General features: G+C 42.9%; 1 long non-coding RNA gene across 1 annotated transcript; it reads right to left on the reverse strand.

The window, feature by feature from the left end:
- Positions 1-16,287: 16,287 nt before the first annotated feature.
- Positions 16,288-22,426, reverse strand: LOC122459097. Its single transcript, XR_006279561.1, has 3 exons — positions 22,316-22,426; positions 18,157-18,462; positions 16,288-17,249 (listed from the first exon to the last, which is right to left on the reverse strand). It is a non-coding gene; the product is annotated as an uncharacterized LOC122459097 (long non-coding RNA).
- Positions 22,427-24,921: the final 2,495 nt, after the last annotated feature.

The raw sequence follows: 24,921 nt of genomic DNA on the forward strand, positions 1-24,921 counted from the left end.
CTGATCAGAATGAGGCACTCCCAGATGGGTCTCTGAAAACTCTTTCGGGGTGTCCAGAAATCCCAGTTCCACTGTCTGTCTTGGTAGAGGCACCAATAGGACAAGGGGCAGCAAGATATGGCCTAGGAATTATTTTGTGGAAGTTCTGTGGCCTGTGCTATACAGACTAGATGATCACAATGGTCCCTTCTGGCCTTAAAATCTATAACCCCTACAGAAAAAAGAGTCCCTTATTAACAAGACCCTTACCACAGTATTGGCAGTGCTTGGGATATTCTCCCATAGCCAGCATTCTAACCTGTGTGCAGGTGCAGAATGAGGAAGAGATGCATCCTGATTTCATGGAAATTGAGGGCCTTCAGCACCTCAGAGAAGGTGTGCAACAGCTTGCAGGATCAGGCCCTTCATAGCTGTATTAAGAGTTCAAATGGTTCAAATGGGAGTGGTGCATAGGTCTGACATCTCTGGCCCTCAGCACAGGGGTGAATTTTACTGAAAGTTGTCTTTGGAAGGCAAAGAAAAGGCACAAGGATATTTAGCTTAGTCATTGAAATCTATTGTATTAGAGCAGGTTACAGAAGAAATGCTTTCTTTAATCATATTACAGCCAGGAAAGAAACCCACATAAATAAATGGATTCATTTTTTGTTGAATAATATTTGACCATTGAACAGGACAGAAAAAAAAGATTTCATCAACAGTCACCCAAGATCTCCAGGAGCAAAACTCAATATCATAATTATTATTTTTGAGGGAACATTTTTTTTTGAAAGAAACTTGCCTTTTGGAACTGTCTGAGAGGAGAGGAAATACTGTGTAAAACAAAAAATCATAATGATCAGTTGGTTCCCAAACCCAGCTAAATAAGGAAAAGAAGCTTTAAAAAATTTTCAAGATAGATAAACAACAATAAAATATACCTCTGCAATGTAGCTGACAGTTCTGGTTTTTTTAAAGCCCCAAAATTATTTTAATCACTTTAAATTTTCATGCAAATAACTATGCTCCCAGAGGGCTGTTTTCAATTAATTCCAAATTAACTATTGGTGAAGCTGTTTATGATACTGATGTGCAGCATGCCATAGGTAGGTTACTGAAAATAATAATACTGGCTTTTAACTCAGCACTTTCCTTGAGAAGGGCTCAAAGCCCATTAAAAACTTTAAGGAATGAAGCCCTACAATACTCCTCTGCTATGAAATCTGGTCTTTTGTGTGCTTTTACCCTATACTATACAGATTTCACAGGGGAGACCAGCAGGGGATCCTGACCCACAAGGGATTTGCAGGGGGGCCACAAGGCTATTTTAAGGGGGTCGTGGTATTGCCACCCTTAACTCTGTGCTGCCTTCAGAGCTGGGTGACCGGAGAGTGGTGGCTCTTAGCCGGGCACCCAGCTCTGAAGGCAGCGCCCTGCCAGCAGCAGCGCAGAAGTAAGGTGGCAATATCATATCATGCCATCCTTACTTCTGCACAGCTGCCTTCAGAGCTGGGTAGCCAGAGAGTGGCAGCTGCTGAGGGCCCAGCTCTGCAGGTAGCAGCACAGAAGAGTGGCAACACCATACCATGCAACCCTTACACTTCAGTGCTGCTGCTGGCAGTGGCTCTGCCCTCAGAGATGGGCTCCCAGCCAGCAGCCACCGCTCTCCAGCTGCCCAGCTCTGAAGTCAGCGTTGCCAGCAGCAACAGCACAGAAGTAAGGGTAGCAGTACCACATTCCCGCCCCCCCAATAACCTTGCGAAAAAACCCACACACACTCCTTTTTTGGGTCAGGACCCCTACAGTTACAACACCATGAAATTTCAGATTTAAATAGCTGAAATCATGAAATTTATGATTTTTAAAATCCTATGACAGTGAAATTGATCAAAATGGACTGTGAATTTGGTAGGGCCCTACTAAAAGTATAAGACAGGCATGAGTCTCAAGTTACTAAAATATTTATTTAGAAAAAGCCCCCTAGTGTGTTCTCTCCAAATGTACTATTCACTCTACCACCAATATTTAGCCTCCATGTGTAATACTGTTAGTAGATTGCCTTTCCTCTTCCCTCTCACCTGGAAATAAGCTAGATACAACTCCATCGATGGCAGGGATGGATTTGGTCCCTTATGTTGATTGTCTGGATACCTGAAGGCTCTTAGAAAATATGTACAAAATCCTTAGGGTGATTTAAACCATCTAACCTGCTATTAGGTTTCGGTGCCTAAATCCCATTTTTAGGCACCACTGTGATCCACAAAACTCTGTTCAGCCGCTGCCAAACCCTGCAGATGGCTAAGGTCACTAGGTGCCTAAGTTTTTGTAGCAAAGTTCCTTTGAGAAACGCCACTAGTAACCTCCTTCCAGTATGACAATTCACCTTTCAGTACGATGTGTTGTCGCTTCACTTTAACCAGTTCCTTGCCCACCTTTCAATTCTTATATTAATTCCCATCTTCTCCAATTTAACTAATAATTTCTCATGTGGAACTGTATCGAATGCGTTACTGAAATCCAGGTAGATTAGATCTACTGTATTTCCTTTGTCTGAAAAATCAGTTATCTTCTCAAAGAAAGAGATCAGATTAGTCTGGCTTGATCTACCTTTTGTAAAACCACGGTGTCTTTTATGCCAATTGCCGTTCACCTTTTTGTCTTTAATTACTCTCTCTTTCAAAATTTGTTCTAAGACCTTGCATACAATTGAGGTCAAACTAACATGCCTGTAGGTTCCCAGATTACTTTTTTCCCCTTTCTTAAATATAGGTGCTATATTAGCAATTCTCCAGTCACAGTGTCATAAACCTTTGAGTTTATGGATTGATTAAAAATCCTTGCTATTGGGCTTGCAGTTTTATGTGGTAATTCCTTTAGTCTTTTTGACTGGAGATTTCCTAGACCTCCCAGTTTGGTCCCATTAAGATGTATGAGTCTGGCTTCCACCTTGCATTTGGTAATTTCTACTTCCACATCCTTCTTCCTATTAGCTACCTGGCCACTGGCCCCAAACGCCTCATTACCCTTATTAAACATTGAGATAAAGTATTTGTTTAGGGGTTGGCCACGCCTAGATTATCTTTAATCTCCACTTCAACTCCCTGCCTAAAATGCTGGATTTTGTGGATCACATTGCAAGGCTTCTAAATCTCCTCATTCATTGTATATGGACCTAACTCAGGCTTTGTGGATTGCAATATCATCCCTGTGATTTTCTAGAAGCCTGGACCCCACTGTCTTTGAGATTAGACTCAAATTTTAATTGCATAAATTATAAGAAGTGTTAGTAGTGAACTTCAGCAGCCTGCCACTTCAAGCCATAGGATGCCATGATTATGCCTCCGTCTCTTCCAACAGCCAAATATAGGACACTTTATGGCTAAAAGTGAGAGACACCAGAAATGTATTAGGGGAAGAAATTTAACTTGATGTGGGGTTCATTTTGTAGAATTTCTCTAACCTCCTTTTCATAATCCCCCATTTCTGGAAGAATTTACAAAAATAAAAGACAACATCAAGCTTGTCTGAAAAAGAAGGGCCATCCTTCATGCTGAGGGACAGTGGAGACGTCTGACTGTACACAGCTGTATTAGAGCAGAGATTATGCAAAGCAAACACCAGGGAGAACTAAAATATGCACATGATGATCCGTATGAAATCTTTTCATTTAGTTCCCACTGTGTAATTTATGCATACAGCAGCCATTTAACAGGATAAGAGTACATAGAGGGGAAAATGTGTTTTATCAGAGTTCAATCAATGTTGTGGAGAAAAAAGTCATCTTGAGCCTTAAGGCAGTCATGCTAAATTGTAAACACTGTTATAGATCCAACAGTTTTATGAGGTTGCTCACTTCCATTGCTCAGGAATAATTAGTATTAATGATGCTTACAAAAAGAAAAGGAGTACCCGTGGCACCTTAGAGACTAACAAATTTATTAGAGCATAAGCTTTCGTGAGCTACAGCTCACTTCATCGGATGCATTTGATTGCATCCGATGAAGTGAGTTGTAGCTCACGAAAGCTTATGCTCTAATAAATTTGTTAGTCTCTAAGGTGCCACGGGTACTCCTTTTCTTTTTGCGAATACAGACTAACACGGCTGCTACTCTGATGCTTACAAAGATTCACTTAAAAAAAGCCAGAGGAGCTGAAATGCCCAGGAGAATCCTGGCTTCCTGTATGTGGCATTTGAGAAAGGCAAATCAATACCTATCATTAGGAAGGAGAAGTCAGGCTAGGGCTTCTTATTCATTCTATGGCCTGTAGGCCAATTGCCTATTACCATCCACTTTCCTGCATCTCCAAGCCTTATCCATGGTGTCACACTAGCAGCACTAACAAATATCAAGCTAAACCACTGCTACCAATGCTGCCTTACTTTGGGCTCTTATTGGCCAGTCTGGTATTGACTGATCAAGCACCATAATTGGGGCTCTTGCTCACTCTCATAAAAATAGAGGACCCAATTCTCCATTCTAGCTGAGATACACTCAGCGCAGGAACAGGGGAGGGTGAACTACAAAGGTGACTTTAAGACCTCTTTAACTCTCCTTCTATTCTGAGCTTGGTCAGCCCCCAACATAAGTTAGAGCAGCCTCCAGGGTGCACTAACTTATGTCCAGGATGCCCATATCCTCATGTAGCCAGACTGCAATGGCAGTTTGGTCCAGCCCACGCCCACAGCACATCCCTGCCAGGCCCTCTATGTTGGGTGCTGCAAGGGGGAGAAGTGTAGGCTGGCTGCGAAGCCCCCTATGTCAGGGCATTCCATTGCCTTTATAGCTCTTTTATGGCATCGGAATGAGGAAAGGAAGAGTTAGAACAACAGAGAATTGGGCCCCGCGAATTTGATTCACCCCTGCCTTGTGTCACCACTACAGCTGTGCAAAGTTAGTTTGAAACACTACTAAATCAGGATGGGGTCATGTTTTCCACTCACTTTGCGCATGTTAATGTAATAATATAAGATAGAAGGCACTGAAGAAGCTAACCTTCTATAAAAGCTGGTAACAGGCTAGACTCCTCCCCATATGTCCATGGAGGAGAGGCAAGCAAAGAGTCCTCCTCATAGCCCCTTCATGTTCCTTCTGGGGAGAGGGAAAGAAATAAAAATGCATGGTGAAGCAGCATAGGGTTGAGGGGAAGAAAGAATAAATTGATTTGAGTGGGGAAGGAAAAGAAAACTGCTGAATTTGGGGGTGGACCTATGAGGAGAGAGTAATGAACTGACAGATTTAGGAGATATGGTAAGAGTACTTTTGTTGGCTAATGCACTAATCATTATGCCTCTGTGCCTAATGGTTTCCACCTGAAAAAAGTGACAGAGGAATCCTCCCAAAGGGAGGAGGGAGACAACTCTTCTGGCCTCTCCCCTTCAAGTTCACTATGGCAGAGGGACAGTGCACATAACCGTAGCCTGTTATAGTGGCCCCTTCTGGCCTGTGTGAGTACTGGGGGAGTGGGGGGCAGACCACTCCACCGTTCCTCCAGTCAAGGGACCGGACTTGTTTTAGCTCCAGTGTTCCACACAAATTTGGCATCCCCTCATTTTTATTGACAACAGTTATTTACATCAGAAATAAAGAATAATTCAACTGAGATTATAGACAGCTATTTAAGAAATTCAATATTAATATTATACTATAAGAAATGGACACCACAGCATTTTAAGTTTCGTGCATGAATATTTTACTTTGTGTCCCTCGTTTGCCGTCTGTGTTACACACTGCCTCCCCCACGTGGGCCTTGGCAGGTTTAGAACAGTGGTTCCCAAATTTGTTCCGTCGCTTGTGCAGGGAAAGCCCCTGCTGGGCCGGGCCGGTTTGTTTACCTGCGGCCAGTACGTCCATCGGCCCACACCACTTCCAGCAGCTCCCATTGGCTTGGAGCAGCGAACCGCGGCCACTGGGAGCCGCGATCAGCCAAACCTGCGGATGCGGCAGATAAACTGGCCTGGCCCGCCAGGGGCTTTGCCTGCACACACAGCAGAACAAGTTTGGGAACCACTGGTTTAGAAGCATGGGAAGGGATTTTCAAAAGGGCTCAGCAATGGCACAACTCTGCTCCCATTGAAGTCAATGATCAAACTCCCTTAGGGTCAGGGTCAATTCTGAGCACTTTTAAAAAACCCACCACTGGTGTATTTGGCACTGAAGAGTGACCGGAAGGAGTTGTAGGATCAATGGATTTCAGGAAGCATGAGGAAGTGTATAGACAGCAGGAATTGAGTGAGGTCAGGGAGGGGAGAGAGGATCCGTTAGCAAATCTCCTCACCTAAGTTAGAAGAATCAAAATTTTTGTTATTATTATTATTACTAGTAGTAATAGTAGTATTCTTATAAATTTAAGTCCAAATACCTTGGAAACCAATTTCACACACATTTCAACCAAGCTGTACTGAAAAGAAAATTCACACATTTCCCTGAAACAATGTAAAAGAAACGTTTTTATTTTTATTTGAAAAGTCTTGGACATCCATTACATTTAAATAAACTTGGTCATTTATAGGCATTTCTATGGGATTCCTCAGTTTAGTAGCTTAGCATCCCACACACATTAATAAAGTCATTTTTCCTAAGACCACTAAGAGGCAGAAAGAGAAACTGAGGCAGAAACACATGCTTAGACTGTTATTTTCAAAAGCTCCTGTTAATTTTGAGTGGGCCTGATATTGAGAGCCACTGAGAAACCCCAGCTTCTGTTGGATTCAGCATCTCTGAAAATTGGGCACTTGTTGGGCATCCAAAATTAGTAGGTACATTAGAAACACATTGTCAAAGTGACACAGGAAGTTTGTGGTAGGGCTGGGTATAGAACAGATTCCTAATCCTATGCCTTAACCACAACTTCCTATCTTTTCATTACATCACAGCAAGCTACTTCTGCTACCTCAATAATCTATCAAAACAACCTTGTAATTTACCTCAGTCTTTCTTTGGCGTTTTATACATCCTATATGTCAATGAAATGTCATCTTCCCACCTCATACCCTTAGGAAATTTGTCTCTAACAAAGTCTAAGTCTGAAAAATGTCAACGATAATGGAAACTCAGAAAGGGGAAAGTGATCCACAACTACTCCTGGGGCTGCATTCTTGTCAACAGAGTATATTGTTCTCCTTCCTCAATCAAAGTTGGATTACATAAATACAACTATGGTTCATATGATGTCCTTATGCTACCTGTGTCCTGAAAATACTTGGCAGAGTTAAATAATGCAGTTATAAATGTGTACTGTCACAGCTGCTGTTGATGCCTGAGGTCATGCCACTGACATACTTGCCATCAAATGGACACCTGCTGAAAAAAAGCATAGTGCTAACCGAGTCGTATCCATTATATTCATTATATGACTGCATGCTCCCAAGTAACACCTCCACAGCCACAAAGCAAAAGGACTAAGATATCTTGATGGGAAGAGCCAAAGAATTCCTTCCTGTTGCAACTGGAGTTACTGATCTCAGACCTGCTGTCAGTTACATGGGTGCAACTCCCCTTGAAGTCAATCAGAACACTGCGAGCTGCAGTCTTAAGTTACAATATCTATAGGAATGTTCTGGTGGAGGAAGTACATAACATACGTTGATGAACTTTCCAGATGCCACTAAACTGGGGGAAGTTGCAAATACTAAGGAACACAGAGACTGTGATCCTCAGGTCTGGCCAATCTCCATTCAGGGGTTGGGGAGGGCCTAAAGCAGCTGTGCTTCACCTTTGTGGTTTCCTGATCTCCGTGGATGCTGGGAACCAAATCAGCCTCCAGCTGCTAGGAGGTATGGACCCTATGGGTACATCTACACTGGAAAAAAAAAACCCATGGCAGCGAGTCTCAGAGGGTAGGTCAACTGACTCAGGCTCGTGGGGCTCATGCTGCAAGGTTAAGCCTAGCAGTGTAGACATTCCTGCTCGGGCTGGAGCTCAGGTTCTGAAACTCGGTGAGGGGTGTGTGTCTCAGAGCCTGAGCTTCTGCCTAAGCAGAAACATCTACACTGCTGGTTTTGTTGACCTAGGCTCCGAGACTCACTGCTGTGGGGTTCAGGGTCTTTTTGTGTAAACATACCCTAAGAGACTATTATTCTGGCTGGGTATGTCTGGAGCACAGTCATATTCCAGGCAATACTCTGACACATCCACCCTATCCCAGGGAAGATAGAAGGTGGTGATATAGAGTCAGCTCTGCCAACTGTATGTGGTATTGCCAACCCCCAACATTCAAAAAGCATGAGTTGGGCCTCGAAAAAATCATGAGATTTTACAAAAGTAGTACAAATGGAGTTCTTCTGGTTTGTGAGCCTTTAGGGTGCACTTATGTCATGTTTTCAAACTGGAAATGTACGTTTTTCTTTTTAATGAAAGCTGAGATTCTCATGTAACCACCTCACTCCAGCAGATGGGGCTTGAAGAAAAACACAAAATATCACAAGACTCAGGATAAAAAATCATGAGAGTTGGCAGCACTGTATAGGCCAGTCAGTGATTCCCTTGCTAGAGGAGTCCCCAGCCACGTTCCTAGGGCAGCTTGCATCCCTTTTATCCTACCAGATCAGTGTGAAGAGGTTGGGATAGAGGGCTTGGCCCAAAGAGATACAAACAAAGGCAGGCTTTAGAAAAATGAGACTCAGCTTGATGCATACAACCAATAATAATCCAAAATACTGTACAAAATATTCAAAAAGAAGGAGAAACCTGGAAAGTGATGACACTGAAAGAGATCCAGGGGAAGCATTGGATAGCAAGTTAGCTATGAGTTGGAAATTTCAGCAGAGAGATGAGGCAGTAGTTCCTGAGCCAACGATCGGTCTTTCCTGATTTCAGTGGGACTTAGATTTGGTCTTGGATCATTCTGGTGTGACACCGCAGGAATAATGTGTTCATCCAATTCCAGAAAGTTATCTGACAAATTGGAAGGAGTTCATTTAAGAGGAACAGAATGATCAAGAGTATGTAGGGAAAGTCAAATGAGAGAAGATTAAAAGGTCTAAGTATAGTTTAGCGAAGAAAGAACAATATTTTGTTCTGTCCTAGTAAGTAGAATGATTCCAGGAAGCATAGCCAAAAGTAAAGAAAGTCAAAAGTAAAGACTGTATAGAAGGAAAAACCTGCTGTCAAAGAGAGGTTGTGAACTAGTCTCCCAAGAGAGCTGGTAAAAGTCCTGTTGCATAGAATATTTTCAACTAGTCTGGACATAGCACTAGAAAGTATGCTGAAGCGAAAACTCCTGATTTGTCAGGGAAACAGATTATATGACCAAATAGGTCTTTTTTTTTTTTAATCTCTTATGATGTAAATCTGCAATTCTATGATAAAGGAAGAGGGTCATATACAGTAGAACTTCAGAGTTATGAACACGTCACAAATAGAGGTTGTTCACAACTCTGAACAAAACGTTGTGATTGTTCTTTCAAAAGTTAACAACTGAACATTGACTTAATACAGCCTGGAAACTCTACTATGCAGAAGAAAAATGCTGCTTTTAACCATCTTAATTTAAATGAAACAAGCACAGAAAGAGTTTCCTTATCTTGTCAAAACTTTTTTTTTAAATTTCCCTTTATTTTTTTAGTAGTTTACATTTAACATGGTACTGTGCTGTATTTGGTTGGTTGGTTGTTTAATTTTTGTCTCTGCTGCTGCCTGATTGTGTACTTCCAGTTCCAAATGAGGTGTGTGGTTGACTGATCAGTTCATAATTCTGGTGTTCGTAATTCTGAGGTTCTACTATAGATGTTCATAGTTAATGTAGGAAAGTGCAAGTACTGGCCCAGTTAGAGCATGGCCAAGACTTTCAAAAGTGGCTATGGTTTTGGGTGCCCAACTTGAGGCATCTCAAAGGGGCTTATTTTTTCAGAGGTTGGACACTCAGGACTTTTCTGAAAAAGTCTTTTAAGGCGACTCAGGTCAGGCATCCAAAATCAATAGTCACTTTTGAAATCTTGGCTGTAAGAGACAAAAGAAGTAAAAGTAAGAACTTGTTAGGAAAAAAAAAACTTGCTTCTTTAAGAATAGCTGCTGATTGCTCTGGTGCAGAGCAATAGGGAAGATAACCCAAAAGCCAATACTAGAGAGCCAAGCCACATTCTAAACACCTTCAAAGAAGTTCAACTTCAGATATTTTCATGTGGTGAGGTACTCGCAGTGCAGAGTACTAAAAGACATCAGTAGGACAGCAGACCGAGTAGTTTTAACAAGCAGTTATCCAATATTACCAATTTGGCTTCTGACTGTAGGTCTTCAGTCAAGAGAAGGATAGTGTAAATACCTCCAGTTAGGGCATGATTGCCACACAAAATTGAACTAAAGAAAGAAAATTTGTGATGGATGTGGAGCTGCTAGGTAATGCTCTAATACTGGTTGCCAACTTTCTAGCCAAACAAAACCGAACACCCTTGCCCTGCCCCTTCTCCGAGACCCCGCCCCACTTACTCCATCCCCCCTCTCTCCGTCGCTCTCCCCCACCCTCACTCACTCGTTCATTTTCATCGGGCTGGGGAGGGTCCCTTTTCGACCAGGTGTTCCGGTTGAAAACCGGACATCTGGAAACCCTACAATATGTAATAATTTTATGAACACTGTGTGTGATCAGGTCAGTGAGGTGAAGTTATTGCAAGTTTAGTTATAAGACTTTCCTTTATCACTGCATTGATCTAGCTTAATATGAGGCTATGGGAAGAACAAATAGGAAAGCACCACAATAGCTGTAATCAGCAGCATCCCAGCAAACACTTGTGGGGGGAGAGCAAATACAGGACAATGGCCTTCTTCCAGGCTCCGGCCTAAAATTACACAGCTGTTTTGCCAGGCTAGGAACTTTGAGATCAAACACAGGTAAGGTGCTCTCCATAGTAGAAGGGGTGTCAGCTGGCAGGGGCAGTCTGGAGGGACAGGCTGAAACAGAAAGAGGCTCTGTGGAGGGAGTCTGAAGAAGTTGGGATCCAGGGAATGGTAAATGGTTTGGTTCTAAATAAAGAATATTTACTTTGGGAATGTTGTTTGGTCACTTGCTACCACTGGCACTGCTCTCAGAGGGAACAGAACTCCAGGTTCTAAGCTTCGGTCGAACTGGCTGAGCTAACCACAGTTAGTACCAGGGGACTGCAGCCCAAAGCACAGACGGAAGTGGTTAAATCATGTAATTGCAACTGGAAAGAGAGGTGATGACTCAAGGCCCGAGGGAAATGCACATGAAGAGACAAGCAAGTTAGACATGGGTTGGAAATGTCGGAGGTGCAGTTAGCCCAGTAACTGTGACACTTGTGAGATTCCAACAAGTGCTAACAGCAGGGAAAGCAAGTATTGTAGATGGAAGAGCAAGAGCAAAACAGTCCAGTGTTCTTTTCTAGGGAGAAGGTAGAGAAAAGACAGGCAGGAAAGATGAGTTATGAGCAACTCAAAAGAAGGCAGCTGGTGCAGTTATGCAGACACAGCTAACCTCTCAAGAGCTGACAAAGGCACAGCTGGTCAGCCTGCTGTATTCTGAGGACAAAAAAAGAAATGATATTCCAGGATTGGGAGGGCACTCAAGAGAGGCATCCAGATCACTGATGGGGTACCAGAGTCAAAGTTGTTGGAGGCCAGAATGGAACAGCAGAATTGGGGGATCTTGGGGATGAGTGCCTCAAGGGAAACAGGGAAGAAACTGATAGAAGCAGCAACTGGACTCCGTCCAGACCGAGTTCACCTTTTCCGCAGCAGCTGAAGAGACCTTGTGGAGGAAAACTGCAGTCTGAGAAAAGCTGCAACATGAAAAGGAGAAAATGCACCAGCAGCACCTTGACCTTGTAGGTGAAGGCAGACTCCACATATTGGGATTGTCAGGAGGCATAGATTCTAAATTGCTACCTTGCTATAGGGAGGGAGGTGACACAGATGTGCTTTCTATATGCTTTTGAGGTGAGTTGTGAATTAAGTCAGGTGGCCACCAAGGGTTCTGGGAGCTGGCAATGAGCCATGGAGGGTGAACTTTCTGGCAGCCTGGCCAAAGGGGGCTGGGAGGCTGCCCTACTGGTGCAGCAGGCTAATCAGGTGGCTGCTGACAGACACAATGCGCACAATGTGCATGCAACTGAATTTTCACCTCTGATGTCATGAGGCTAATACCAGTGACACTTGTGATACTACAGCAATGGAGACCACTCTCTATCTAGATAAAATGACACCCCCTTTTTCTCCCAGCCAGCTGTATAATGACTGGGAATTTGTCCCACGGTAATATTGGTTTGTGAAATATGTTACTTCCACTTTCTGTGTATGCACATACCAGCTGTGGGCCAAAAATATAACCTTCAGTTCCCATTTACAGTGCTCACTGGCAGTTGTAATCAATAGACTCCTGTTAAACATTAGCAAAGAAAGGCCAAGGGGTGTGAATAACAGCCAGAAAAAAAAATCCTTATTTTCCATGAGCTGTTAAAGAATCTCCTCTTTGACACCAGCATCTACAGGAGTCCTACAAAGCCCAGGGATCCATTTGTTATTTATGATTTTCTGCATATCATTGACATGTTGACTTTCTAAATGTCTCTAGTTGAGCTGGGGGAAATAGTAGTCACAAAATAGATTTCTGAACATAATGGCAAGCTCAGAAGGAAACCGTCTTCTTTTGCCAAAACAAAATGTTGGTGGTGAAGTGTTAAAAATTGACCAATATTCCTAACCAGTATTGTCGTGTTATTTCCTTGTGCTCCCCCACGTGTTGACCTTTGTCTTATATTTAGTTTGTAAGTTCTCTGGGGCAGGGATCATTTTTTTGTTCTTTGCTTGTACTGCACCTAGCACAGCGGGGTCCTGGTCCATGACGAGGACTTCTTGGCACTATGATAATACTAATAATAAATATAATAATAGTAATTATTCGTTCAGAGAACTGTAAGGAATTAAGCTGATGTTAGAATACGTCTCTCTCCTCTCCAGGGGCAGATGTAGCCTCCCAGGTCAGTGGGCGCACATCACCTCCTCCTCCACACACCATTGAGGGGGCACCAACCACGCACAACAGCACCCTAGCCCTGGCACTGCAACCCTAATCCTGGCCTGGTATGGAGGGGGATGTCCCAGGTGGAGGGGCTGGAAGTTGAGCCTGCCCCACACGCACTAAACTGTGGCAGGTCCTATCCCATGGGACTGGGCCCAGCTTTCTGCTCCAGGCATTGCAACTTGGTGCATAGGGTGACAGCATCACTCAGGTTTGGCCCCACTGCTCCTCCACCATGACGGAGGGACAGCCAGGACAAACCTGAGTGGCGCTGCAACCTGTGCGCCAGGTCACAATGCCACTCATTCAAATTTGTCCCAGCACCCCCTTTCATAACAAAGGGGAGGTGAGGACAAATTTGAGATGAGGGGGGAGGGGCTGTGCAAGTGTACACAGTGCACATTGGTTAATCCAGGCCTGATTTCTGTGGGTGCAATTGCATCCATTGGAAGCTGCCTAACACTGCTGCTGTTTCTCTCTCAGCCTCTCTATTTTGAACTTGCACTGCCTGCTTCAGAAAGGAGAGACCAATTATTTACAAGAGGAAATATTCTCCATTCAGTGAGCACATCGAATTCCCTATTAATATGAAAGGAGAGAGTAGACTCTGGAGGAAAGCAGCGCAATATATCAATTCTTATTAACTGTCAACACCAACATGGAAAAATACTTAAGCAAATTGGCAGTTTATATCTCCGGCTAACTTGACATATCAGAATTATGAAATGCACGCTCAGAAAGAAGAACTGCCAGTTGATGAGGTTGTTGGTGAGTCAGATAAATGAAAAACCATTAAAGCAACTGGCAATTTTTCTAAAATCCTAATTAAAAGCCCTCTGAACCATAAATAAATGAGGGGTGGGGAAGCAATAGAAACGCAGGGGCAGATCCTCAGCTAGCGTAAATTGACTTAGCTCCATAATGGAGCTATGACCATTTACACCAGCTAAAGATTGGTTCCACAGGCTTTTTCCTGTTTATTTCCCCTTGTGCTAGTTCTCTGACAACATTATGTTGTCACTATACAGATTTAAATGAAGTATAGGCTGCATGCTTTTACTGACAGGTAGTAAAGTGTTATTTGTTGTTGCATGGTAATAGACTGATCCAAAGGAAAAAAATCACAGGAGATTAGGGGGCTGAGTGTCCTCTCCCTTACACCAGTGTAAATCAGGAGTAACACCACTGAAGTGAATGGAGTTACACTGGTGTAAAGCTGCTATAAATGAGAGGAGAATAAGCATTTATGGGTATGTCACCTTTGTCCGCCTTGCCCTTATCCATCCTTCCACGAATGCAAGTCAATGCTACACCATTCTATTTTGTTGTGAGCACGTTCTTTCCTTTTCTGACCAAAGAGCTTTGTCATGGGGTCGGGCCAGCATGTTTTCAGTCTGCCCAGTGGTCACTTTTAGTCTCTGGCGATCCAGTCCCTGATTCGGGTTGTCCACCGATTGTCTTGCCTGCGGACTACAGGATCCGCCCATCTTCGCTTTGTGTCATACATCGCCTGCACTACATTGGTCACCTCTATACACCTTCTGATCTCTTCATTCAGTATGTGATAATGGAGCAATATGTCTGAGGGTATGTCTACACTTCAATTAAAATCCCATGACTGGCCATGCTAGCTGACTCGGGCTCATGGGGTTCAGACTGCAGGGCTGTTTAATTGCAGTGTAGACATCCAGGCTTGGGCTGGAGCCCAGGATCTAGGACCTTGCAAGATAGGAGGGTCCCAAGGCTTGGGCTGCAGCCCTCGCCCCAAAATCTACACTGCAATTGAACAGCCCTGAAGCCCAAGCCCCGTGAGCCCAAGTCAGCTGGCACAAGCAAGCTGCGGGTGTCTAATTGCAGTGTAGATATACCCTAAGAGTCAACTGAGTTTAATACGCAGAGCTGGAAAAGTCAATTTGACTTATTTAATAAAATCAGTTCTAAATTTGGCAAATTCACATGTCCCGAGAAGGTAGTCCCTTACTCAGTACAAGGAAGTACACTCTGATACCATCATCAACGTGGGTGGGGGAACAAAATTCCAAGATTACTAAAGGAACGTGACAGCAAATTGATTACTCTCTGACAGGGAAGGCATAAGATGTATTTGTCAACTTTGCTCAGAAAAGCCATAAAACAGATAGACCAGCTGTCTTACAACATGTGTATTATTTCTTCTGAACTGTCAGTTCATCCCCTGAGCTAAATAGTTAGAGTTGTTCAGTTCATCTCAGAATTTCAACATTTAGGAATGTCGAGAAGGGCTTTTTAAGCTACCATGTAACAGGTGTGAAAAAATAATGTGTAGAACTGTTTAGACATTTACTTTGAAATACGTCAGTGAATGTCCCATATTACTATAGAGCACATTTCATGTGTCTGCAGCAAAGATATATTTATGCACCCAAAGATCTCAGAGCATCCCATTGAAATACTTACATTCAAATATCTGCATTAAACAATTGGAACAACTGACAGAGAGAGAGCAAAAGGCCAAGATTTTCAGGAGCAGCCTCGAATTTTGGCTGCCTCAGTCCTGGGAGCCCAACATGAGACACATAAATTCACATTGTCAGAGATTCTGTTCCCCAGGAACTCCACTCAAAGTCAATGGGAAATCAGAGGGTAGGTGCCCAATTCTCCTGAACCCCAGTGTAAATCAGGAGCAACCGCACAAGAGTCAAGGGATCTGCGCTGTTCTGAGTGAGAGTAGGAACAAGCTGAGGGCCCAAAAATGGAAACAACCCAAAATCAGAGACAATTTTTGAAGATACGGGCCTACGTCACTCACCTGCTTGCACAAAATTACACAGCAACACTGTTTCACAGTCAGGAATAGAACCCAAATCTAGCAACACCAGTCCTGGTGCTTTAGCCACTAGATTATATGTCTACGCTTAGAATGCCATCAACAAATAGGAGGAGGGTCAAAAGATAAATAGCAAACAGTAGAACAGTACGTTGCTAGTTGTATAAAGTGGTGACCTTACCATGCAGAATATGTATGCAGAAATATAGAAGAGCTATACCATAGAAAAACAAGGGGACAACTGGCAAACGGAGAAGTAATAAAGAATTAAGTCAGCTGAGATTCAGTGATTCCCAGGTGTAGGTGAAGTTATGTTGAGTTGGTAGCAACTAAAACTGCTTTATACACAGAGGGGTGTCCCGGTTGTTCTGGAAGGTAAGAAGTATTATTCCCAAATTTAAATGCGTAGAAGAGAATAAAGTTCTGAGCTGTCACAGGAGTTTTTGTTTATGGCTTTCACTGGAGATCTGTGAGTTGTAAAATGTGCATTCTAGTTGTTTTTATTTCATATATAATAAACATAAATGCTTTCTTGCAGAAATCAATGACTCTTTAAAAGGTTTGTTTGCTGTCTAAATGATTTGCAAAGTCAGTGAAGAATGCTGTTGGGGGAGTTTTGGCAAGAGTTCACAGCATGGAGACAACAGTATGCAATAGAAGTTGGAAAATATTTAGAAAACTTGAAAAAAACCCAGCTTGTGTAACATTGTTGCACTCTCCGATGATCTGGGGCGGGCTTTTACCACTCACATGTATGGAATGAGAGTACTGGCTGGAGGGCAGGGGAGCAAAGTATGCCATTGTATGTTTGTTTGTATGCAAAATAAAAAGTTATTTTGTTTAATGTGGATATTTATTAAATTGTACACTAATAGCCTGAGAGCTTTTTTGCCATGTCAGTGGCACTACACAGCAAAGCAAACGTAGGAACAGGAAGAACGAGAGCTGGTCGGGACATTTTTGACTAAACGAAATTTTGGCGAAATATGCTGTTTCACAGAGACGTATGGGTTTCGACAAGAAAGAGGGAGAAAGAGCATGCACCCACGCAAATTTACTTCTGAGATATCTCAGGTTTTGATCCAAAACCAGACATTTTGACACAATTCCATTTCTGTGACAATGTTCTAAAAGGTTTGATTTTGTTCCAATATGGAAGGAAAACAAATTTCTAAACCTCACAAGTTTCCACGAAACAGCACGGTTGTCAGCTTTTGCTTTCCTTTTCGTCCAAAGGAAGCCTAGGAGGCTCAGATCATGGTAGTAGTGGTGGGTGTGTTAGACACAGGAGCTATCCTACATAAATCTATGCTATAGAGCTGCTCACAAAATATTTCTGGGAACCTTCCGATTCTCACAGTTCTCTATGCAGCCATCTTGTTGCTGAGAAGTCTTTCTAATGACATTTTCACACTTGCTTGCTGAAACCATAGTTATGAGACATTGCAGTATTCCACCCTTCTTACTGAAGGGCATAGGCAGTGGTTGGAGCCTAAAAGGGTGAGAATAGAAAGCAGAAAGGTGGTTGATGAATGTAATGCCCATATAATCAACAAGTACTCAACAATGCCCTGAGTGGCCCTCCCACCTGAAAAACTAAGGTCTTGTCTATATTGGGGATTTGCCCTGATTACAGGCATTGGTGGCCACCAATGGGCACCCCATGTGTAGACACACTAAGCCACAATTTGCAAATGTGCAGCTTATCTTAAAACTGCTTAAAACTGGGGTAAGCCCACCTGGGGCAAAGAGAAATTTTGGCTGGCTATTCTTGGGATTGGCCCCAGTGCTATTAAACTAGTGAATGGAACTCAGTGGATGTGATCAGGGAATATACCCAGGGTAGGCAAGACCAAAAGGGAAGAATGAAATAAAAGTACTCTTGCAAATTCATTCCCAATTAATGGTTCTCACAAAAAACTAATGCAAAAAATATCTGAATGACACATACCTTTCGTTCCAAAGCAGTAGCATCATTTGAAGCATCAGTGAGATAATAATTATATATTAGAATAAGAATCCTGTAATATAAAAAGATTTCTGCCTTCATTGTTACACAGGCTGTGCAAACCTCAGAAGATTCAGAGCTTTGGTTCAGATAATCAAATGTCTGGCTGCACATATTGGAAACATATCATTCTAGAGATCTAGCCGGAAAACTTATGAAAACCGGCTTGCATTTCCAATCCCAGCCAAAATTAGAAAGGACAAATATCAATACAGGAATTACACTTTTTCTGAAGATTCCATTTGAGATTTTGGATCATTTCTTATTTTATCCAAGCCAGCTAGTCTAGAGTGACCCCAAATACTCTATTAGGGACTGACGCACTGTTACAAACAGCTGCTTTCAAAATGCATGTTTGCTTTTTGTAATAGTTAAAACCAAAGTTACCTACCTGATTCTAGTTCATTACGCAACAGATAACGGCATGAGAAAGCTGAAGGTCAGCCAGCTAGCTGTAGGGATTAGCAGCAAGGGCGCCACAGTGACAAGGCCTAAATTCTGGAATAGCTTCAGGTCTCTTACTCGCAGGCCAGGACAGTTCAGCCCATAGTAAAGGAGGCTTGTCAGCCACTGGGAGGAGATGGTGGGAGTAGTGGCACTCAGTTCTTCCCAAGCAACTCTTATCACCCAGTCTGCCTCGGAGAAGGCTGTTCATTCATCCTTCATGCCAGATGTTGAGTGCTGCATTCACTGCAATCTAAAAAGAGAGGAATTAGAGGCATAAGGGAAAGGACTTCTTGAAAGGTTGGAGGATCCTTAGAATTCCTCCTAGAGTTGCTACATACCATTGCTCAAGGGCCAGACAGTAACTTTGGCAAAACATGAATAAAATCAAATACAAAGAGAATCAGGTGATCTATTTTTTAAAATAACGTAGGCTATGCTGTATTGTTTCAGATTACACTAGTGTTCCTTCCCAATAGGTTAAATAGACAAGGGAATGCGTAACAAGTATATGCATAAGTGTTCCTCATTATCACAGACACCAACAGGGCCCAGAGCCAAGGTTTTGTAAGAGCTATTTTGGACAGCCCATCTCAATCAAACCTAGTGATTTGTCAGAGTAACAAGGGGTGTGTGAGGCACAAGCCAATCTGAATCAGCTGACACGTCAATGCCCATTTTCTGATCAAACAGATGTCCCATGAGCTGGCTGATAGAAGATCATGGTTCTAGCGCAAAAGTCAGCACACTTGTAAATCAAGTCAGGTCAATAAGCTTCAGTGCAGTACTAGTCTACACTATGGCCAGCTTGGATCAGTCAGTACTGCTACATTCCCCGTGTTTTTTAGTGCTCATATTGAAGTCTAACTTCAGTGTTAACTGCTGGAGTTAGAGTGGAGAGTGTATTTGCACACTTGTAGCAAAATAATTAGATCCAATGTGTAGCCAGACATTTGATATTTATCTACACAAAGGCCAGTTCACTGCCCCCCAGTGCACGATAAGCCTACAAACTCACAATGTATATTTGCCATTTCACACAGTAAGAACTGTGTGAATACTAAATAAAAAGTTCCATGAATATTCTCACATCCCTTTTGTGTTCCCTTCCTGCAAACATTCACACCATTGTTTAATTAGCACTGATGACAGCAGAAAGCAAATTTTACACACACACACTCAAACACTCATGGATTTTAAGTTCTCTTTCCTTAAGCATTTGTGCAAGGTTATAACTACATTCATATATTTGGCGGGGAAACAATACCAGGTGACTTATTTCATTAATCACCTCTAAACTATAAAACCTGAAGTTTGGAGTTCAGACTTTGAGTAGCTGCTTTAAAACAAACAAAATTCAGGAGAAATTTCTTTGAATAATTAATATAAAATCTTTGCACACAACTGGCCAAATTCCATCTCATATATGATCATGGAATATCAATGGGAAGCCTCAGTGAGTGCCGCTAAACCTAGACATCTAGCAGTGGGTTAATAAAAGATCTGTTCAAGATGATGCACCAAACTGGACTCCAGGAAGTTAAAACTGAGCTAGTACAATGGGAACACAAATGTTGGCGATAGCAGGTGCACCGGTAAACCTACAGTGAAAGGGGTGTTATGTCATATATCACAGGAAAATATTTCTCCAGGCCAGGGTGCCTCTGCATGTGACCTCCCCAAAGAACTTGCTGGTAATCAGGAATCCCAACCACCCATTTGTGAGATGAGAGTACAATACTGGGCTCTCATACCTCATTGATATGTTGGAGATACAGAGACACATCAGGTTTCAGAGTAGCAGCCGTGTTAGTCTGTATTCGCAAAAAGAAAAGGAGGACTTGTGGCACCTTAGAGACTAACAAATTTATTAGAGCATAAGCTTTCGTGAGCTACAGCTCACTTCATCGGATGCATTCACGAAAGCTTATGCTCAAATAAATTTGTTAGTCTCTAAGGTGCCACAAGTATTCCTTTTCTTTTTACGGATACAGACTAACATGGCTGATACTCTGAAACCTGTCAGACCTGATAAAGTTAACCAGAACCTCCTCTGCCACCATTGAAGCCTTTGATTCAAGGGTAGCTTCATTCACCTGAACTGATAGAAGACTGAACTTGGACCCCCACACTTAGGGCATTGCCTTTTCATTTGATCAAGTGACCCACATAAGTAACATGTTCTTGGGCCTTCCTCTTGGTCTGGGGTCCAGTCATTAGGGTTACGAGGTGGTGACTGGAACTGGGGTGGTATGGATTTAGTTCCCTCTCCTCCCTCCTTTTTTCCTGGAATGAACTCTCTTTTATTTCAGGATTGTGCCCTGCCCTTTGGGACTTGTGCTCCCTAAATAGTCTCACTTGTCAGGTACAAGTCAGTGCTGCCGCAGCTGCTTCCACTGATGGAACTTCCACTGCTCCCACACAGCGGCTCTCACTTCCTTAGAGCAAACCTCAAAGAACTGCGCCTGAGAAAACAGATCTACCAGCTTGTCTTTATCCCCTTTACTCTTTATCCATTTGCTCAAATAATCCAACATTTTGTGCACATACTCCCCAAGACTTTACTTAACAACCTTTTTGAGGTTTCTGAATTAGAGACGATATGCCTCTGGAAAAATCTCTTAAACACACACTCCTGGAATTAAACGTATTTCATAACTTCACTAACATCCACATCATTAAATACTTGCAAAACTTCTCCAGTCTGTTTGGGAATTAGGACAGTCATTCTCTAGCCATCAGGGATTTGATGTAGCCTGCATATTCTTTCAAAGATAGTTAGATATTCTTCAGTGCAATCAGTCTCTCCGAAGCTCGGGCCCAGCTTGGCCCAGCTGTGGGATCCCCTGGCAGGGATTACTCACGAGCTGAGAGATCAGTTTTTGTAAGACCAGCAAGCTCAGGGCCACAGTTGCCAACTTTCATGCTGTAAATAAGCACCCCGACTTTCACAATAAGCCAAAAATGAAGTTAGTCCCATTTCAGAACAAGGCCAAAACAAGCTGATCCCTAAGAACCCCAACAGTCTATGTGCCTAGATCCCCCCCATGCAGTCTGGGACTGTGGTGGGCCCACTGTGCACCCCGACTCTCTCCCCGCCCTTGCCCCAGCTTGCAGGAGCCAACCAAAAAAAAGAAGCAAGCTACAACAAGCAACAAGCTACAAGCCAAACAAGCAAAAAAGCTACAAGCCAAAAACTAGCCAACACGCAACTCACAAGCCAATTAAAAAAGCCCAATTTTTGCTTTTTCCCCCCCACAGGTTTGGCACATCTGCTCAGGGCATGCAATCTCTCTTATACTTTTTCTAGGGCTTCTGCTTCTCGAGTTTCACGCTTTTTTGTCTTCTAGCTCCAGTGCTCTTGGTGGACCACTTTCAAGGCGGCTTCCTCGGCCTTCCGCTCCTGTTCTCTATCTGCTATTGCCATCTTCTGGACCTCTATCTCAGTCAGTCTGAGTTTCATGGCTGTCTTACCAGGAATTGGGTCAGGCTGGTTTTCCAAGTCTGTAGGCACACTCAGGAAATCTGGCTGCCCTTCGTGTTGCTTGTCATATTCCACAACCAGGGCTTTCAACCCCTCCATACTTGTTCTGGTGGCAAACAAGCAGCACTCTGTACACAACTCTTCCAACTACTTTTTGGTATATTTAGCATATGGTTCTTTGCTCATCCTGCCTTTTCTGCTGCTCTATTCCCTACTCAAAATAAACATAGAACAATAAACCATGACCTTTTCTGTATTGTTCCCAGCCTTCTCATTTGTGAATCTCTTAGTGTCTAAAGTATTTGGTAATTAAGTGCCTTGAGCATGATGCTTAGCTAACCAGCAAACTGGGTGTATGTCCTGCTGACTACACCACTGTGATGCTTCCCGGGGTACCCCGGGTTGTGAGGCACCTCGCCACCACCTGCCTTCTGGGGTGCCCTTCTGCCCCTTGAGGAAGTCTTGTCTGTGCCACCTGAAACCACCAGTCACTGGCAGCACAGGTGCAGCTTTCCAGGAGTCTGCAGGCCTCGCTCACTCCATACAGGTTAGCGATAGGCCCGCACCAACTCCCGAGTCTGCCAAGCAACCCTCAGGAGTGTTCAGCCCCTGTTCCACTGACCTCTCACAAAGCTCCCAGATTCACTGCTCCCAAAGGAACAGTGCAAGCCAGCTTGCAGCGTTCCACTCAGGATCTCCACTCTGCACAACACACAGCACTTAGACATATCTGCGCACAGAAAGAGTGAAAACAAGAATAAGTTCATCATCAAAGAATAGGGATTCAAGTGATAGACAGCAAGAATAGTAGAAACAAATGGTTACCTATAAAATAAAATCATAACACGCTTTTTCTAGAGCATTAACTTAACTCACAAGACATTCCCCCGTCTCCTACAAGATAGCTTATCCCAACTCCTTTCCCCTGCATTCTCAGTCAAAACCCTTGGCTGAGAACCCTTCTCATAAAGATCAAGTGGCTTTTCCTCACAGACTGAAGGTATACCTGGGAGTTCTTCTGCACCCTAGTTATAGTTTCAAAAGTTCATTTTCTTACTCCTAAAACAAGATAGCCATGGCTAGAGGAAAAAACAAAACTAGCAGGGGTTATTTATTGATTAGCATTTTGCTCAGACTATAAATAGGCAGCCATTGTGAACCATGCAATACTTAATTTGCATTTGCCCAGCCAAAGTGAGATAAGTGCATTTTGGGCCCTGCCTGACTGGTGATGTGGATCACCCTTCAGTGACTTGCCTTAACACAGACCTAGAGAACATTAATTTTTAGTGTGTATATATATACACACACACACACACACACACACACACACACACACACACACAACTCTTCGTATAGTTCCCATACATACATTTCACAATGAGTCTGATGAGCCGTGTAACACAGGCTTTTGTTTGAGACATTACACAACATTCTTTGACAGACTAGTAGATAGATGCCAGACCCAGGGGATCCCTGTTACTCTTGTGTATCCCTGTGCCCTCTGCCAGTTGGCATCATGAGGTCCTTGGGTCAGAGCTCCTCATAACACCTTGTCCTCTAGTGACTTTCCCTTTTATATATAACCTTTAAAACATTCAATATCTTCAAAAAGTGCAAATCCTCAAATTCTGTATAACAGATGCACAATCTCGTTGTTGTCCCCCTTTACAGCATTTAGACTCCAATCCTTTTACTTTCTCTGATTCATGGAATGCTGGTGGGATTTTTAGTTGTAATTTAAGACCTGGGAGACACCAACTCTTTATTTAAATATATGCACTGCTTTTAATTAAATTGTGGGTATTATAATGCCTTATATTGGCTTGTGTGAGCTCAACAGCGCCTTCTTCTGCATAGAGTATCCCGTGGTGTACTATCCTCTGGCTGAATCTATGGGGCAGCACAAGAAGCCTGTGTCTTTGACACCAAAGATTGTGAGTTCCACTCCGCCAGTTGCTGGATGGATGATGATTGCTGTTGGTATGCAGCTGTAGTCTTGTCTGCCCAGATTCCAAGTAGAAATAATCAGATAAATACAGTACATACTGTACTGCCTGTCAGTCAGAGGTGCTGCTTCAGTTTGAAACATTACTGCTAGCAGTCTCCCCTGCAGAAATATGGCCCATCTGGAATGATGTGGCATCAGTAGCTCTGCCAGTATATGCCAAAGGGTATAATACATGCAGCCATGATCATTTGAATTTACAAAAAAGCAGGACTGTGGTAATGTTCATAAAGTACTCACCAAATGAAAAACCTATTAATCAAAGTGCAGCCACATTTCAGTGGAGTTTCTTTCATGCTACGTCACATTGTGCATGTTTCTGTTTCAAAATCCAACCACGTAAAATAGCAATTCAGCCTTCCTCATGGCCAAAACACTCACACATGCTGATGAAAACATGCCCATCTGTGAACACATAAGAGCTGTCGCATGATGCTGAAAAAAGAAAAGTTCACACAGTCTTGAGTTAACAGATCATTTTTGGCTAATTATTTTGCACAAACATTTGCACTGTGCAGACGAAAAAGCTTGTTTTGTTTTTTCAGTGGCTTATGATAATGTAAAAATCCTCTACCGCCTCCTTTTTTCTGCCCTGGGTGATTGCAAATTGTCTGTAGCGAGCATTACACATGCATGGAACAAAAATGCTGATCATTGCCAAAAATAAGACAAATGGCATTGCAAAGAAAACCTTCAACTGAAGGGAAAGAGTTGTCTTCCCATGGCACGTGGTTTGCATGGGGATTGTTGCTGATCCTTCAAGACAGCCTAAATGCTCTCTCTAGTTCTTGGGGCATAAGGGGATGCAGCATGTGTGTTTATGTTTAGCTATTTTATTTTGTTTGAACAGGCAGAGGATTCTTCTGGAAACTATTCTCAGATGATTCCAGAGCCAGACCATAGATTAGAGTGAAACCAGGGCTTGTGACAGAAAGGCATCCTTATAAATAGTTAACAAGGGCCTGCTTAATGCCAGTGAAAGTCAAAGGTCCTCTCAGAGTCTTTCAAGAGCTGTCCAGACTCATCATATATCTCCTTTTCCCATTTCTTGACAGTTTCCGCTTGAATTTTCCCTAAAAGGTGCCTTTCAGCTTTTGATTTTGACTTTTGAAGCTGACACAGACACAGAATGGTTTACGCTTTCCAAGTCTAGCTAAATACTTTTAGACCTCTTTTGGGTTTCGCTCGATGGGGCTTGGCTTCCTTATGCATCACTGTCC

Source organism: Dermochelys coriacea, chromosome 3 (genome assembly GCF_009764565.3).
Source record: "Dermochelys coriacea isolate rDerCor1 chromosome 3, rDerCor1.pri.v4, whole genome shotgun sequence".
In the NCBI taxonomy this organism is placed as follows: Eukaryota; Metazoa; Chordata; order Testudines; family Dermochelyidae; genus Dermochelys; species Dermochelys coriacea.